Raw genomic sequence first — 16731 nt, forward strand, 5'->3', positions numbered from 1 at the left:
GCCGTGGTTTTGAATAATGAATCAATGAGCAGGGGAACAGTCTGTTTATTGAACAAACACTTATCAGAGACACACCAGTTGTCACTTTATTCAATAAGTGTTTCTTTTTTATTTTCATTGATTTTTAATTTAACTATAGTGACTATACAACATATTAGTTATGTTAGTTTCAGGTGTATAATGTAGTGATTTGACACTGTTACAACTCACGATGTGATCACCTCACTAACTCTAGTCATCTCCTGTCATCACGTAAATTTATCCCAATATTATTGACCAAGTTGCCCTCCCCCTGCCCCCCCTTGGGGTAACCATTCCTTTGGTGTTTCTATGAATTTGTTTTGTTTTGTTGGTTTGTTTTGTTTTTAGGTCCCACACTGAAGTGAAACTACATGGCATTTATTATTCTTTGACTTATTTCACTCAGCATAATACCCTCTAGGTCCATCATGTTGTTGCAAATGCCAAGATTTTATTCTTTTTTATCGCTGTGTAATATTTTCCATGGCATATATGTCCTCCTCTCTGCAAGGATTGCTTGAGCCCCTACTTCAGGCCAGGCTGCTCGGGGATTTGGGAATACCAGGATGTGCATGGCACACGCCTTCTCCACGTTGACGGGACAGGGTCTGGCCAGAGCAACGGAGGAAACCAGAAATGTTCACGGCTCAGTGTTCACTCAGAGGCTGTGCTACAAAGGAGCGTACCAGTGTGGCTGACCTGGGGCTGAGCCTGAAGAGCATCCCCTGGGGAGGGGACAGTGCAGATGACAGCTGCAGGGTCAGGAAGAGTTAACCGGGTGCCGGGCAGGGGTGGAGTTGTAAGGAAACCAGTCCCGCCAGAGGGCGCTGGGTGGGGAGTGAGCTTGGGACCCCAGAGGAAGAACAGGATGGGAAAAAGTCTGCAGGGCTGGACAGGTGCAGCGGGCTTGCTGGGGAAGGAGCGGAGGGGACAGAGTGGAGAGCCCCCCAGAGATAAATAGAGCAGGTGGGCCAAGGGGCAGACACAGAGTGGCTGCCAGGGAGTGAGGGAGGCGCCAGAGGGCGCCTTCTCAGCAGAGACGCAGAGGCTGAGATGCCAGCCCCGAGGAGGGGGTGGCTCAGTGGGAGAGGCCACAGCATGCCACACTGGGAGCTTCAGTCCAGGCACAAAGCTGCCGTGGATGCTGCTTCCCGAAGGCGGTGGACTGTGGGCAAAGTTTCCAGACACATTAGCTAAAAACCGGTCAAATCGTTCTTGCGCCCTTCGTGCAGATCAAAGATAAAGTGGCAGAGACTTCATAGAATAGTTGATGTTTTTAAAAGGATTTCCAGTGGAGAGACCTGTGAGCCCCAGCCTCAAGGTGGAGGGGTGGGGGTGGGTGGTCTGGACACTGGCTTAGTGGGAGGGGCTTCCATGGGACCCCCCAGTGAGCGGCAGCTGGGGCACGAGCACTGGCGCCCCAATCTTGCCTGGGGAAGCCCAACCGGCCCCCTGTACAAAGCCAGCTGAGTCCTGGCGGTAGGATGTGCCAGCCAGAGGTCATTTAAAAAGGGGTTTCCTTTGGTGAGGGTAGCCTGCCAGGGTGAGGGAACCTTGGCGGTGGGGGTCTGTGGGGTGTACTGCTGGGGCAGAAGGTGAGGTGGGATTAGGGACTGTCCATCCAAAGGAGGGCCATGGCCCTGTCCAGGGCGAGGGGACACAGGGAAGCCTGGGGGCAACCCTACAAAGGTTCCCGTAGAAGATTGGGTCTTACACTTCCATGCGACCCAACCTTGCAGGGGGGCTGGGCCAGACCTCAGTTCCTAAGAGTCGGGGGAGGTAAGCAAGACAGAGGTGACAGTCCCTCTGCCTAAAGCAGCCAGTCAGCCTGGCTGGGAGAGTTTCACCAAGACCGAACGTGGGCCACCACGGCAGACCGGGCGGTCCTAGCTACCGACGTGAGACAGTGTTTGTCAATTAGAGGGACCTTAGAGTGATCGGAAACATCAAGGGTCTGTGAGAGATTTCCGCCAGTGTTGGGGGCGGGGGGCAGGGGCTTGTCCAGACAAGCAAACATAAAGGCGCTTTTCATCAGTCACAAGTCCTGCCTGTTGGCTGTCCCAGGTGCAGGAGGGATTATGAAACAGCGAGCTGTGTGCCACAGCAAATGGCAAGTGGGTGTCACAGGTGTGGCCGGAGACCAGTGACCAGACCTTGGATGACTCATTGGAGTTTGCCGGTCAGAGAAGGGGGCACGGACCTGAATGTGAGGGTCAGCAGGAAATGCAAGCGTTGGGTGAGTGTGGTCAGGTGCGGTGGGGTTGGGGTGCAGGGGCCTGAGACCCAGGGGCCGGAGCAGTAGACAGCACCAGGTTCGGGGGGCCTTGGGAGTGGGGCTAAGGAATCGGTAGTTTGTCCTTCAGGAGATGGGTGACAAGGGAATGGTGTCTGCGTCATTCCTGTGTGTCGTGGCACGTTACCACGACTTCGTTCCTTTCCTGGCTGAGTGCCGTTGGCCCGGCGAGGGGCAGTTGAGTCATTTCTGGTGTTTGCCTGCTATGCACAAAGCTCCGCTGAGCGTCCTCGCGCACATTTTGTGTGGGCGTACGCTTTCCTTTCTCCTGGGTCAGTACCCAGGAGTGGAGTTTCTGGGTTGTGTGGGGGGTGCCCAGGTTGCTTATGAGAAAGTGCCCAACTCTCTTCCAAAGTGGCAGGACCATGTTACCCCGCCCCAGCATGAGAGGTCCAGCCGCCCCAGGTGCTCGTCACACTTGGCATCGTTTCAGACAGTCACCGTGTCCTCTCAGTCATCATGTTCTCGTGCCATCGGGGTGGCTGAAAATATTTTGATTTCCATTTTTTGAAAAAAACATTCCAACAAACATTTTATTGTTTTTTTCTCTGAATGGACCCTTTTGAAAACTGAACACTTCATTTTATTTTTTTCTCTGAATGGATCCTCATGCAAAATGGTTACTTTTCCTTAGTATTCCCCAGTAATTAAAGTCTCCTGAAGAACATAAATCTTTAACAACAGAGGTCAAACCACAGGCTGCCAGCAGGGGGCGTGCGTCACCCACAATTAAACCTCACTCCTGCTTCTCATTCCGTCTTTGAGCAGACTTGAAGGTTGTGCCACAGCGGACTGGGGGGAGGAGGTGAAGTTGCTCTTTTCTGGGTGAGGATGTCTGAGGTAAGAGATGCCTGCCCCCCTCCCCCCCGTGGGAACCTGGGTGAATCCAAAAACCAAGGCTGCCCCAGGATGTGAGTGCTGACTGCTGCTCAGGTGTGTCGCATCCGCTGGGAGCTTTGCAACTCGCTGGACCCCAGACCCAGTGAATAAGGGACCCAGGGGTCAGACCGGGCATCAGCATTTTTTTTTGGGGGGGGGATAGTTTCTCATTAGTCTGAACATTTATTTCTTCTACTTTTTTACATCATGTAAACTTTTAACCTAGCTAATTTCAATACATTTTATATACACTTTTTATGTTTTGAAGTGAAAAAATTTTTAATTCCCATTTCCTACCACCTCCCCTTTGGCAACCATCAGCTTGTTCTCTGTATCTATGTGTCAGTTCGGTTTGTTTGGTTTGTTTATTCATTTATTTGGTTCTTTTTAGATTCACATGTAAGTGAAATCATACAGTATTTGTCTTTCTTTCTGGCTTATTTTACTTAGCATTATATTGTCTGGGTCCATCTATATCATCACAGATGGCAAGAATGCATTCTTCTTCATTGCTGAATAATATTCCACTGCATAGATGTACCACATCTTCTTTATCCATTCATTTATTGATGGACGTCTGGGTTGCTTCCATATTTTATCTATTACTGGTAATGCTGCAATGAACATAGGGGTGCATATATCTTTTTGAACTGTGTTTGTGTTTCCTTTGGATAAATACCCAGATGTGGAATTGCTGGATCATATGGCAGCTCTATTCTTAACTTTTTGAGGACTCTCCACACTATTTTGAACAGTGGCTGCACTAATTTACAATCCCAGGTCAGACCGTTCCTTAGGTTTGCACAAGAACTGAGCCTGTTGATTCTAGTCAAGTATACGCAGAGTTAACATGTAAACTCTAGCTTTGAGAGAAAAATCAGATCAGAGTAATAAACTGGGTTTAATATTTACTGAGATTAATACGGGTAGATTTTTATAAGCATAGAGTATGCGCTCCCCATTAGAGCCGTGTGAAGAAGGGACCTCCGTGTGCGCGCCGCGCTGGGTAGGTTTGGGAAGCCGCTTGGAGCTGAGCATGCGCACACGGGCCTGGGGCACTGGCCCGCCCAGCGGGCAGCAGCAGCCTCAGCAGAGAGGCAGGTGGCTGTGGGGCGCCCTGTTGTTCCTGCTTGCTCTCTTTGCTGGGAGGCAAAAGGCTCAGGGCACTGTCGCTGGGGCAGCTCAGGGATGATCCTGCAGGTAGGCCAAGCGCCTGAATGGAGGTCCCACCAGCCGGGTCAATGTGGAGGGAAATGGAGGAACCTAGAAGTGGACTCCTAGGGTGCTGTGCTCGCACCCTGGAGGGTTCCTGCAGCTCCCGGCTCCCCAGCCTTCTTTCTCTTCTCTGGTCTCCTGCTCTTGTTTGTCGTCAGCGCTGTTCGTTCAGCCTTGGTTGTCCGGAAGGACTATTTGCTACCTGTATACACGTATATCTGCTTCCGCTCATGGGAGGGGGCTTGTTCAGCGCCTTCCTCGGCTGCGGCCTTCTTGGGCGCTCCCACATATCAGCATTTAGAAACTCTCCCGGGGACTGCAGTGTGCAGCCCTGGGGTGGCAGCTGGCTAGTCCTCTCCCCGTAGTCCAGGTGGGTCGATCAAATGAGCAAGTTCACATGCCAGGGTATGGGCTACTGTGGTTTCCCAGTTTAGTCCATATAACACCCCCCACTGGGGGAGAAGGGCTGTTGAAAACGTGGATTCCAAGTTTCACCTTCAGCAGGCCTAGAAGGGGAAGGACAACAGAAATCGGCCTTTTGATGCGTTCTCTCACAGAGTATAATTCAGGTGGTCTTAGAACCCCATTTTAGGAAGCACTGACCTTGACAGAGAGCCTCCGTGAGGAGAGGAGACCCAGGACAGGGAAGGGAAGGTGTGGCCAGGAGTCCTAGGTGCTGGAGCTTGGGGCTAAGGGTGCAGTGGGTGGCCTCGGCTCCCAGCAGAGAGGTGGTGGCACAAGGAGTGACAAGGGAGAAATGTGGAAATCCCTGTGGTTGTGGCAGACCAGCTCCCTCCTCCTTTCTGCCTCTGCCTGCAGCTGAGGGCCCCAGGCCAGCTAGCAGAAGCTCTCCTGCCCCCTCCCCTCTGTCCCCAGCGGTTTGGGGACAGAGCCCTTCTCTCTGGTTTGGGTTTTGCAGCAGAGCCTGGAGCTGCCTCATCACTCACGGTGGCCCCTGGCTGGGTGACCTGTCAAGGCTGCTTTACTGTCCCCCTGCACCTGCCGTTCAGCACCTGAGGAATTCCCAGCTGCCAGCGGAGGGCTGTCAAGTCCAAACACAAAGGACCGCTGGAGTTCCCCTGCTGCAGGCCGACAAGGGACGCCATGCAGCCTCCACACTGTCACCCCACAGCCACTGTCCCCAGGCAGCGTGCACTGCCCCATCCTTCTTCCTGGGTTGCATGGAAACCTTCCATTCCGCGATCACAAGAATGCCCTTTCAGCCACACAGGCTGGTCTGGTGTTCACCCTACGGAGCAATCGTTCATATGTGTGAGATAGGAGCACTGAGGAACCCCCATCGAGGAGACAGCGAGCTAACAGCAAAGCGAGGCGTTTACTGAAAGCGGGGTCCCCCGGGGGCAAGGGAGGGGAAGCGGTCGAGCTGAGGCCAGTTCCCAGCTCAGACCAGTTCCCATCCAGGTGGTTCTGTGCAGGGTGTTTACAGAAAACCCCCACGCACTGTGGGGAAGGAGCCTTGTACTTGGTTACTTCTTCCTTCTCCTATTGGGTGTTTCTGTCCCGCAGCTCTCTCGGTCCTGGAACTTGTTCCTGCGGCTTTCTAGTTCCTGGGGCTGTCCTGTCCTGACCGCTTACTTGGGTGCTGTCCACCCTGGTCTTTTTGTTCCGTTAGACTGTCTTGCTGGCTCGGGTGCTCTAGGCACTTCCTTACTTCCTTACTGTGCCTAGGGGCTTCCACGTCCTGAACACTTTTTTCAAGTGCTCACTGTGCTTTAGTGGGTCATCAGTATCCCCCTTCATGGGTGGGAGACAGGCCTTGCCCAGGCCACACAGCCGATGGGTGGCGGTCTGGCCCAGTGCTCGCCACCACCTGACACAGCCAGGACGGGGACGAGAGTTGCAAGTGGATTGACAATTTCTAGTATTTCAGGCTTTACTTGGAAATCTTACAACTTGGGTTGTAAGGAATCTGAATAAAATCCCAATTAAGTGCCCTAATAAAATCTTTAAATAAAGTAAAAGAAGCGAGGAAGAGGAGCCTAGTGACCCTGAGGGAAATTCTCCTTGCTGACTGAGAGTGGGGCGGGGGTGGGGGGGGGGTGCTGGGCTCCGGTTGTCCTGTTCTGACCCCGAATCCCCCAAATGGGGCTGCAGGAGGAGAAGATCAGGGGGCCTAGCAGGGTTGGCATCCCCAGTGGGCGCTGGGGGCATCCACCTGCTCCCGGGAGGGTGCAGAAGGCACTGCCACAGACGGCGAGCTCGTGTTAAAACAGACGCTGGTTAAACCGGCCCGCCCGTCGGGGCCTTGTGGGGTCGCCTGGGTGCGGGGGGGCTTCCCCAGTGTCCTGGGCTCTGATCTGGTGGCACCACACCTCACAGCCCAGTGTGGGCTTTGCGGGTGACCCTGACCCTGGTCAGAGCGGCGTCTCTGAAGCGGCTGTCCGCTGGCTGAATGGCCACTTCCCGAGGCCACAGTCTTGAGAGGGAAGCAGCGAGAAAGAACAAGAAGAAACAGGTGAGAACCCCGCCTGCTCTGTAAGACGATCGCGGTCGTGAATAATGGAGAGAAACGGATGCCTCTGAGCCCTGGCAGCTTGGCTGCTCTAGGGTCCTGCCCTCCTCAGGCCAGTCCCAGGCCTGGGACGCTGTTCACAAGCCTCAAAGCCTGTGAGGCTGGGGGACTCTCCACGGGAGGAGGCCACCACCTGCCCTTGGTGGTGGGGGGGGGCTGGGGGGGCGGTTCCAGGGGGCCCCTGGCTGGGAGGCCAGGTGGGAAACTGATGCCAAGGGCTTGATGTCACCTGATTCTCCGTGAAGGGGGAGAGGCGGCCGGTGGGAGGGGCTGGGGGGAAGGAGGATAGCCTGCCCTTGGTCTCCATAAATAAGTGATGAGGCCCAAGGAGCAACACCAGGGCAGGGGCAGGGGGAGGTGGCCAGCAGCAGGGTGGCAGAGAGCCGGGCCAGGGAGAGGAGGGGCAGAGAACAGCACGGAGGTTCAGCTCAGAGGCCAGAGAAGCAAAGGGCTCCGTGGGCACAGGCGACCAAGTGTGGGCTCTGGTCCAGCCAGACGTGGGTGTGGGAGCTCAGGGGCAGAGAGCTGAGGGTCCCAGGAGGTGTGAGAAGGTGGTCTCAGTGAGCCAGCGAGTGCCAGGGAAGGGGAGCCGGCAAAATGATGCCCCAGAAGAAAAAGCGGAGGAAGAAAGACATCGACTTCATCGGCCTGTACGAGGAGGAGCTGCTGAACTATGACTCGGAGGGTGACGAGGATGAGCTGGAGCACGAGTACTACAAGGCCAAAGGTGCGGGGGTCGGGGCTGAGGGGGGGGCGGGGCAGGGCAGCGTGGAGCCTGGGAGCTTGGCCTGTGCTTCTATGGGGGAGTTGGAGGTCCAAACTGCCCCTTTCTCTCGCATTACCCCATTGCGCCCATGCTAGGAGCCTTGGAGTGGGCGACGCAGGCATTGTGCTGGGCCCCCACTGTACAAGAGGCACGGCAACTGCCCCTCATCACAGCCTTGGTGGCACAGAATACTCTAGAACCACAGGGCCCATACTCTCCGGGTCCTGCACACCCCAAGAGCCGTGTTCCAGCCTGTTCTCCACGGTGTGGCCTGTTTCAGCCAGAGCCTGATCCGACCAGGCTGTGGTGGGGTATTTTTTGGGGGAGGCCTGACCCCTCATCATGTGCCCAGTGGGGGTCGGAGGCTTCTGCCCACCATGGCCGATGGAGATGGGGGCCTCAGCAAGGAGAAGCTGGAGCCCATGTTGAGAAGCAGTTGCTCTGGACCCCAGGGCCCTGTCCTTTTAATCTCCTGGGGTGCATGGGAGCTGCTTTGGAATGCACCTTCTTGCCAGGTGAACCAGAGAAGGTGCATCCGTCCACCTCCTGACTGAGACAGAGCCCGTGAGGGGAAGAGAATGATCCCTGCCAGAATCTGAGCTCCAAAGGGACCTCAGAGGCCGTCCTGCACAAGCTTCCAGCCCCAGGGCTCTCTCCTGTCCTGCACCCCAGACGGGGGTCGCCCAGCATATGTTGGGACACACTTTCCCCAGGCAGCCTCCTCGGAAAGGCTGTTAATGGAGAAGATGCAGTGATGGCGAGGAGGGTGTTGATGTTGACGATGGCAGCAATGGCAGTGGTGGTGGTGGTGACGATGGTGGGTCTCCTACCCGTGGCAGGCACATCGTTCATCCAGCCGTGGAGCAGTGTCTGCAAGAGAAGCTCCCAGAGATAGACATGCCAAGTCAATGAATATGACCGTTGCAGACTTTGTTTTATTTGATTTAACCCTTACCACAGTCCTTCAAGGAGGAAGTGATCCCCATTTCAGAGAGGAGGACATTGAACGCAGTGAGAAATTTGGTTGGAACCACATAGCCAGTAACAGCAGAACTGGGATTTAAATATGGGTCCCTTCAGTTCCGTAGTTCACATTCTTTTCATGGATTGTTTCGTTCACTCATTCACTTGTTCACTCATTCATCCAGGTGATTACCTGTTCACGTCCCCCGAGTACCAGGCTCTGTGCAAGAGCCGCTCACTCTCTGTTGCTGCTGACAGCTCTTTGTGTGGATGGGGGGACATTCTGGGTTGGGGGCGTCCCTCTGGGTCCAACAGAAGCTTGTGTTTTCCACCATCTGTTTGTCTTCCACAAGATAGTTCTTCTGCTACCCACATTTTTAATTTTTAAATTAAATTAAAAAATTAAGAAACAATACATACGTAGCACAAAACTCATCGGGGTGCACCGTGATGAATTTTTACAGTGTGACCACCGTTCAGAACAGGACACAGAACGTGTCCGACCTCCGGAAAACGCCTTCTCTCTCCTTCCCAGCGGCGACAGCCTTCCTGAGTCTGTCACCGCGGATTAGTTTTTGCTGTCCTTGAACTTCATGCAAATGGAATCAGGCAGTACACTTTTTCGTTCTAGCCTCTCTTTCATTCCACATTATATCTGAGAGGTTTATCCGTGTTGTGACACGTTATATAGTTTGTTCTTTTTTTGTCGTGTACCATCGCATTTTGTGAACACATCACCTTGGATTCAACCACTGCGTTGTTTGATGGACTCTCGGGTTAACTCCAGTGTTTAGCTACTAGGAACAAAGCTGCTGCAGATCTCGTACGCATCTTTGACGGACATGTGCTCTCCTTTCTCTTGGATTTATAGTTGGAAGAAGAATTACTGGGTCATAGGGTGGGCGTTGTGCTTAGCTAGCAGGGCTTTGACAATTGACATTCTCTCCAGCAATGTATGAGTGACCACGGCTTCATGTCCTTGTCAGTACTTGGTATTGTCAACCTTTTTAATTTTAGCCATTCTGGTGGGCGTATTGCAACATCTCATTGTAATTCTAATTTGCATTTCCCTAGTGAATAATGATGCCCAGCACCTTTCCATATGTTCATTGGCCATTTCCTCTTTTATGACATACTTGTTTAAGTCTTTTGTCCATTTCCCAACTTTATTGGAATAAATTTACTTAACAATGAAATGCATCTATGTTACTTAATTTTTTAAAAGAGATTTTATTTATTTATTTTTTAGAGAGGGGGGAAAGAGAGAAAAAGAGAGGGAGAGAAACATCAATGTTTGGTTGCCTCTTGCGTGTCCCCTACTGGGGACCTGGCTTGCAACCCAGGCTTGTGCCCTGACTGGGAATTGAACCGGTGACCCTTTGGTTTGCAGGCCAGCACTCGATCCACTAAGCCACACCAGTTAGGACTATTTATTTAAATTTTTTTATTTTTTGAAATTAGAAAGAGAGAGAAATAAACATCGATTTGTTGTTTCACTTATTTGTGCATTCATTGATTGCTTCTTGTACGCTCCCTGACCAGGAATCAATCCTGCAAACTTGGACATATGGGATGACGCTCTAACCAACTGAGCAACCTGGCCAGGGGAAATGCATCTGTTTGTTTTTTTTAAAGATTTTATTTATTTATTTTTAGAGAGGGAAGGGAGGGAGAAAGAGAGAGAGAAACATCAATGTGCGGTTGCTGGGGGCTGTGGCCTGCAACCCAGGCATGTGCCCTGACTGTGTTTTTTCAAGTAAATGACAATTTGTTAAGCATTTTTGTAACATAATATGACGTAAAACCGCCTGCCCTTGGAGAACAGCGATAGTGCTTCTGTGTCTTTTCCTCACACAGTTAACGAAGAGCAGGAAGGACGTTCTTGAGTCAGGTCTTCATGGGAAACACGGGGTCCAATATGCCCAACAGGAAATGCATCTATTCTAAGTGTGCTGTTTGCAGAGTGTTGGCACACGTCTACACCTGTGCAGCCGTCAGCACCGTCTACTTAGAGAGCATTTAAATTGCCCCCCCCAGACTTCCCTGGGCCTCTTCTCAGTCAGTTCTCCTACTCCCAACCCCAGGAAGCCATATTCTGCTTTTTCTGCTAAATAGAGCCAATTTGTCTTTTCTAGTTTCATGTAAAGGGCATCAGAGTGTGCATTGTTATGCGTCTGCCTCCTCTTGCTCACATAACCCCCTTGAGACTCGTCCCTATGCGTGTGCCGTGGTCCGCCCTTTTCCACTGCTGAGTAGACTGTGTGGTGCGGCCGGGGCCACAGTTAGTTTACTCGTTCGCCTGCTGATGGCATGTAGGCCGTTTCCAGTTTAGGGCTTCCAGGTAAAGCTGCCGCGAACATTTCTGTGCAGGGCTTTGTGTGGACATGTTTTCATTTCTCTTGGGGAAAGCCCTGAAAGTGGCACTTCTGGATCACATGGTATGTTTATTTTTTAAACAAATTGTTGCCCATTAAAAAACTGTGTAGTTCTTTTTTCCTTATAGATGCGTGTGATTTCTTTATATCTTCCAAGTATGAGTCCCTGTTGGATGTATGCCAAGTACCCTCCACTCTGTGACTTGTCTTCTCATATTCATGGGATGGTCTTAATTTTAGAGGAAGCCAGTTTATTGGGTTTTTTTTTAATGGTTAGTGTCCTGTTTAAGAAGAAGCTGTGTACCCTTAAATCGACTATCGTTTCTTCATCCTTCTTCTGCACCCCAGACTCTCCTCTTCTCCAAACCAAGCATCGCCATCTTCTCTAGTGTAACGTGGGTCTAGAATTTCTACTATGCTGGACACCGTTTGTGGACGCTTGCTTTGGAAATGCCCTTGAGTGTATGGGAGCCGTTTGGGCCGCACTGCAGGCCCCAGAGCTGCCCCAGGGAAGGCTCCAGGAGTTGTTTGCAGGCCAGGTACCCCTGTGGTGTAGACTGCGAAGATTAAGGCTTTGGTTATCACAAGACGGAGAGTCACACAAACATCCTACTTCCTCCCTCCCCCTCACGGTGCCTTGATGGGGACCTCCGTTAGAACTCAGGGCATTCAAAGAAAAGGCGCCCACAGCAAACAGAATAAGCTTCGAGAGGACAATGCGAGGGGAAAGCAGTGCCCCTGCCAGAGAGAGACCCCCTTGGCAGAGCTCCATACCACCTGGCCCCAGGATGGAGTACCCTGAGATTAATGACTGTGCCCAGGACGTCATGGGAGGTGAGGGCTGGCAAGGCAACTGCATTATGCAGAGGACAAAGAGGAAGAGGTGTAGAGGAGACTGAGGTGTAGGCTCTGAAGGTCATGTCTGGAAGGGCATCCGGGTGCTGTGCTGGACAGATCACAGACTGGGCCTCCAGAGGGCTTGGGCTGGACTCTGGCGTCGACACTGTGTGACGAGGGACCTGGGCTTGTCCCCCCGCCTTGCTTGTGAAATGAGTGGGCAGCACTATGCGGGAGGCTTTGGTCTTACCACCGGACTTGGTGTGGGTCTGACGCTGGCTCAGAAGATGGCAGGTCGTAGCAGGAGTTTATAGAGTCCTTTGTGGCTGGGCATCCCATGTGGGGCTGGCAGGATCTTTGGTTTCTCTGTGTCCATGTAGGATTCAGGGGTGTTTTTGTGTGTGTGTTTTTTCCCTGAGCCTGCCACCTGTCTCTCCTTTGCTCCTCCAGTGTACGAGGTGGTTGTAGCCACGGGGGATGTGCGTGGCGCAGGAACGGATGCCAATGTCTTCATCACCATGTTCGGAGAGAATGGGCTCACTCCCAAGCTCCATCTCACCAGCAAGTGAGTACCGGCTCGGCCTGGGGGCCTGGTTCTGGGACCCAGCAGGGAGGCCATGTGTGTCCACACACCTGTTGAGGGGTACAGGCCTCTGCTAATGACAGACCACGTGTCAGCCAGGTGTCTCCCTGTGATTTCCTGTCAACCTTCCCTAGCTCCTCTCCTGATTTTTTTTTGTGTACAGAAATGCCTACTTTGGATCTTAGAATTCCCAAGAATTCATACTCACAGTCCCTTGATGTGGGCGAATGAATACTTGGACTCAAGAAGGCTGGGTCTAGGTCCAGCTTTACCACTTAGTTGCCTTGTAACTTTGGCCAAATCTCTTGTATCCAAGGCCTTGGCTTCCTTGTATATCACCTGGAAGTGATCAGCCCACTTTTATAAAACTCACAGGACTTTTGGGAAGAGGAGACAAAATTCTGCATGCAAGGGAGCCGTGGGCTTAAATGCTCTGCACTCCATCTCATGCACGGACCAACGTGATAGTAAACCCGCCCGCCACTCGCGCCTGCCTATGCATTCCTTGTGTATGTGTGTTTGTGTAGATGTGCACACGTGTGCATGCCTGTGCCCCCCATTTCATTGTAACCCACAGAGAGCAGGGGCTGCTTTCTCTCCCTTCAGTTCTTCCCCCCACGACACACGTGCACACACAGATATGCAATGTAACACTTCGCAGAAGCAGTGAATTCCAGAGATGTCTAGGGGCCTCACGGATGGTCTCGGCAGCTGGTGCTCAATCTGTGCTGGATGGCACGGGGGGCCGATCATCTGGGCCTGGGCCCGCCGCATCCTTCCTTCCTCCCGAGCAGCTCCACTCATGGTTATTTAACCCACCGCGCTTCTGAGTCAGATTCTATTTGTGTCAAGAGCTCCACAGCCGAGACAAATCTGAGAACCACTAAGTCTAATTCAACCATTCGTGGGGAAACTGAGGCCTGGAGAGGAGCAGGGAGCAGCTCTAAGTCATGGAGCTTTTTGGTGGGAAAGCTGGTCCTCAGACTCCAGGTTCTCAGTGTAGACCTTTTCCTTGATCACGTGGCCTTGTGGCCCTGGTAGGTGTGTGGGAGGCTCCAGGCTGTGAACTGGGGTTTATGGCTTAGCACCTCCCTGGGTGGCAGGGGAAGCCGTGGAGGAGTGGGGTCCACAGGCCCGGACATCCCTGCCTTCTGTGCTCAGCAGACTGACCCAGCCCCGCGTCCCACTCTTACCCTGAATGTGTGCGGTGGTGCCAGGGCCGCAGCGTCGAGGCCGGCGTAACGTCCTCTTTTGTCCCTTCCCACAGATCAGGGTACCTGCCTGCTCGCGCCGCTTGCGCTGCAGAGTGACTCGCGTGTGGAGCCTGCCCCTGCAGTGGTGTGGGCACGGTAAAGGGAATACATGAACTGTCCATCCTCTTTGCCACGTGACCTCCCAGCCTGCACTCCTCCGGGGAGAAGCTGCCAGACCCCGGGGGAGTTGGCCAAGCCTGTCCCTTTTACACAAAAGAGCCATTCTCTTTTCTTGTGGTGGTTCTTCACTGTCTGCCCCTCTTTCGTGCATCCAGTATCCTCAGACTCTTCCCTCTCCCCTTTGTCATTTGTCAAAACATCCTCTCAGGAGGGGACTCAGGGTCACCTTGTATAACCTGGCCTGAGGCTTTGTCACCGGGAGCCTGCATTCCAGCCTGTCTTCTCAGTGGGGAGGCTGCATCCTGGTAAAGAGGTCTAAAGCCTGAATGTGCCGGCAGGGCCAGGAGGTCTTGGTCTGCTAAACCGCATGGAGGCAGCCAGTCTGTCCAGGCTAGCCCCATGTATAGGACTCAGCACCCTCCCCTGGTATCCCATAGGTCGGCTGACGGGCGTCTCTCTCCTATCTGTGGCATGCCCCCGGCAGGGAAGCAAGAGCGCAGGTCTGGCCAGGACTCCAACCTGGCTGGTCCTGAGAGCTCTGCAGGAGCCCATGGGGAGGGCTGGTTTCAGGGATGCAGGCATGGTTTGCAGGACTGGCTGATGCCCTGGAGAGGTGAAAGGTGATGCGTGGAGAGATGCCATGTGGAGCGGAGGCTGAGGACAGGTCCACTCTGTGCCCTCAGCAGCTCTCCCCGTTCTTTGCAATGGAGCTGAGTGGATGATGCGGGATCAGTGTGGCTAGGGCAGGGCTGTATAGGGGAGGCCACGTAGTTTGGGCCTTGCATAGGGTAAGGGACTGGGTAAGAGAGGAACTGAAAGAGGGTACTTTAGAAGGGGAACAGCTTTCAAAAGCATGGAGGCTTCGGGACCACCACAGGCCCACGGGGGTGGGGAGCGGACCTACAGGAGGGGCAGAGAAGAGGAAGGTCAGAAAGGCAGGGGAGGACCGGGCTGTAGAAGGTCTTGTGTGAAAGCCGATCAGTAGAGGCTCAACTTACTGTGTGTCCGACAAAGACTAACCTGACCATGGTGGGCAGGCAAATGGGGAAGGAGGAGACCAGAGCCTGGCTGCTGCAAGGCCTGGGAAAATGTCTACAGAGAGGATTGCACAGGCCCAGTCCTCACCAAGACCCCTTCCGTTCTAGATGGAGACCTCGGGTCTGGGAGGGGAGCGCTGCTTTCCCGGGGATCCCAGGTGGCCCGTGTAACCCTGGCTGGCTGGGGAGGTCACCGTGCTCTGTGAGATGTAGATGCAGGCAGCTCAGCCCAGTGTCACCCCTTCCAGTCCCTGGGGACTGCTCAGAATTCCCAGTGGTCCCAAAATCCCTAATCTCACTGTCCACTGCTCTTCCCTCCTTACTTTACGGTGCCATCTCAGAACAAAGCCCTGCGTCAGCTGGAGCAGAGCTTACACACCCAGGCTGCAAGGCAGTTTGGGGATGATCAGGTTTCACTGATAGCTCGGGGCATCCAAGAGGGTTCATATCAACTTAAAGTGGAATGTTAGGCAGGACCTGTAGTCTTACAATTAAGCCACCATCCGTCCTGGAGTTTCTCCCTGACCCCTTTCTCTGCAGCCTCCGGCACCCCTCACCCTGTCTTTCTCTCCAGCTTCTCCCACGATCCTTTCTCTCTCTCCCTTCAGTTCCTGTCGCTCTTGTGTCTTTTCTTCTAGGCTCCAGGATTTATCACCTTCCACTCCCATATGGCTTATCAGGATTTTTTTTCTTACCAACACAAAATAATTCCTATTGCAAGAAGGACTTCGGTGGCTGTTGGTGGCAAAGGGTGTGATGTTCATTTTGATTCCCCAATAAATTACTGACCTGCACCCCAGCCCCCACACCAGTTAATGCTAACAGCCACAGCTTGGGGGTTCCCTTTCCCATCGTCCAGGACCACCCCAGCACTGGGTCACATGTTCAGAATGCGGCAAAAGGATGAGGTCTCATGTATCTTCTGGGACACGGCTCTCCTGCGGAGAGCTCGCTGTCTGAGTGTTGGAGAGTGCCTGGCACTTTAGCCCGCCGGCTCTGCCCGGTCGGTGGCTGAAATGCCCTGTGTGTGCTGAAGGCTCTCCTCGGGGGGGAGCACCCTGGGCGGGGGGGGGGGGGGGGGGGGGGGGCTGTGTTCTTCTGCACTAGCCTTCCTTTGCAGATCGACCAGGAGCCACGGAGAAGCAGCTGCCTCCCAGCAGGAGGTGTGAAAAAGTCTTATTTCGAAGGTTTCTTGTGACCAGGGAGCCTCTGTCCTTTGCTCTTTCCTCTGCACCCCCAGTCGTTTCCCTGAAACCCATGGGCGCCTGTGTTCTGACTCACCAGAAGTGGGGACCAGAAGTGGGGGTTTTGGAACCTGACCCCCAGTGCGCTGAGGTTGGGCCTCGTTTGGAATTGTTCTGGCCCCTCCCCTGGAGAGAGGAGAGTCGCCCCTGAGTCCGTCCTTCTCCCCCCTCGAAAGACGAGCCCCCGGCGATGCGGAAGGCCTTCCTCTGTCTGCCCAGGCTGCACTGGTGGCCGGGCTGTAAACACGGTGGACGACTGCTTTGTCCCCTGTGACCCCCCCGATGGCTGTGGTGTGGTCCTGGGACAGTGCGGAGTGCCCCTGTGGCCAACCCTGCACCTTTTTCTCCTGGCCTCCCTTCTTCCGGCTTGCTCCCTGGAGTCTGTTTTCTGAGTGACTCAAAAGCCCTGTGGCCGCCCGTCTCCCAGACACAGTGGGGTCTGTGAATGCCTACTCCCCGGTCAGTGCCCAGGGCCCTCCCTGAGGGCAGCGGTCAGGGGTGCCTAGAGAGCTGGCTGCTTTCCTTCCAAACCCACACCTTATCTTTCCCCTTCCACGTCAGCCTCCTCTTCCCCTAATCATCGGCACTGGCTGTTCCCCAAATTCCACGCAC

The sequence above is a fragment of the Phyllostomus discolor genome, chromosome 9 (genome assembly GCF_004126475.2).
Source record: "Phyllostomus discolor isolate MPI-MPIP mPhyDis1 chromosome 9, mPhyDis1.pri.v3, whole genome shotgun sequence".
NCBI lineage: Eukaryota > Metazoa > Chordata > Mammalia > Chiroptera > Phyllostomidae > Phyllostomus > Phyllostomus discolor.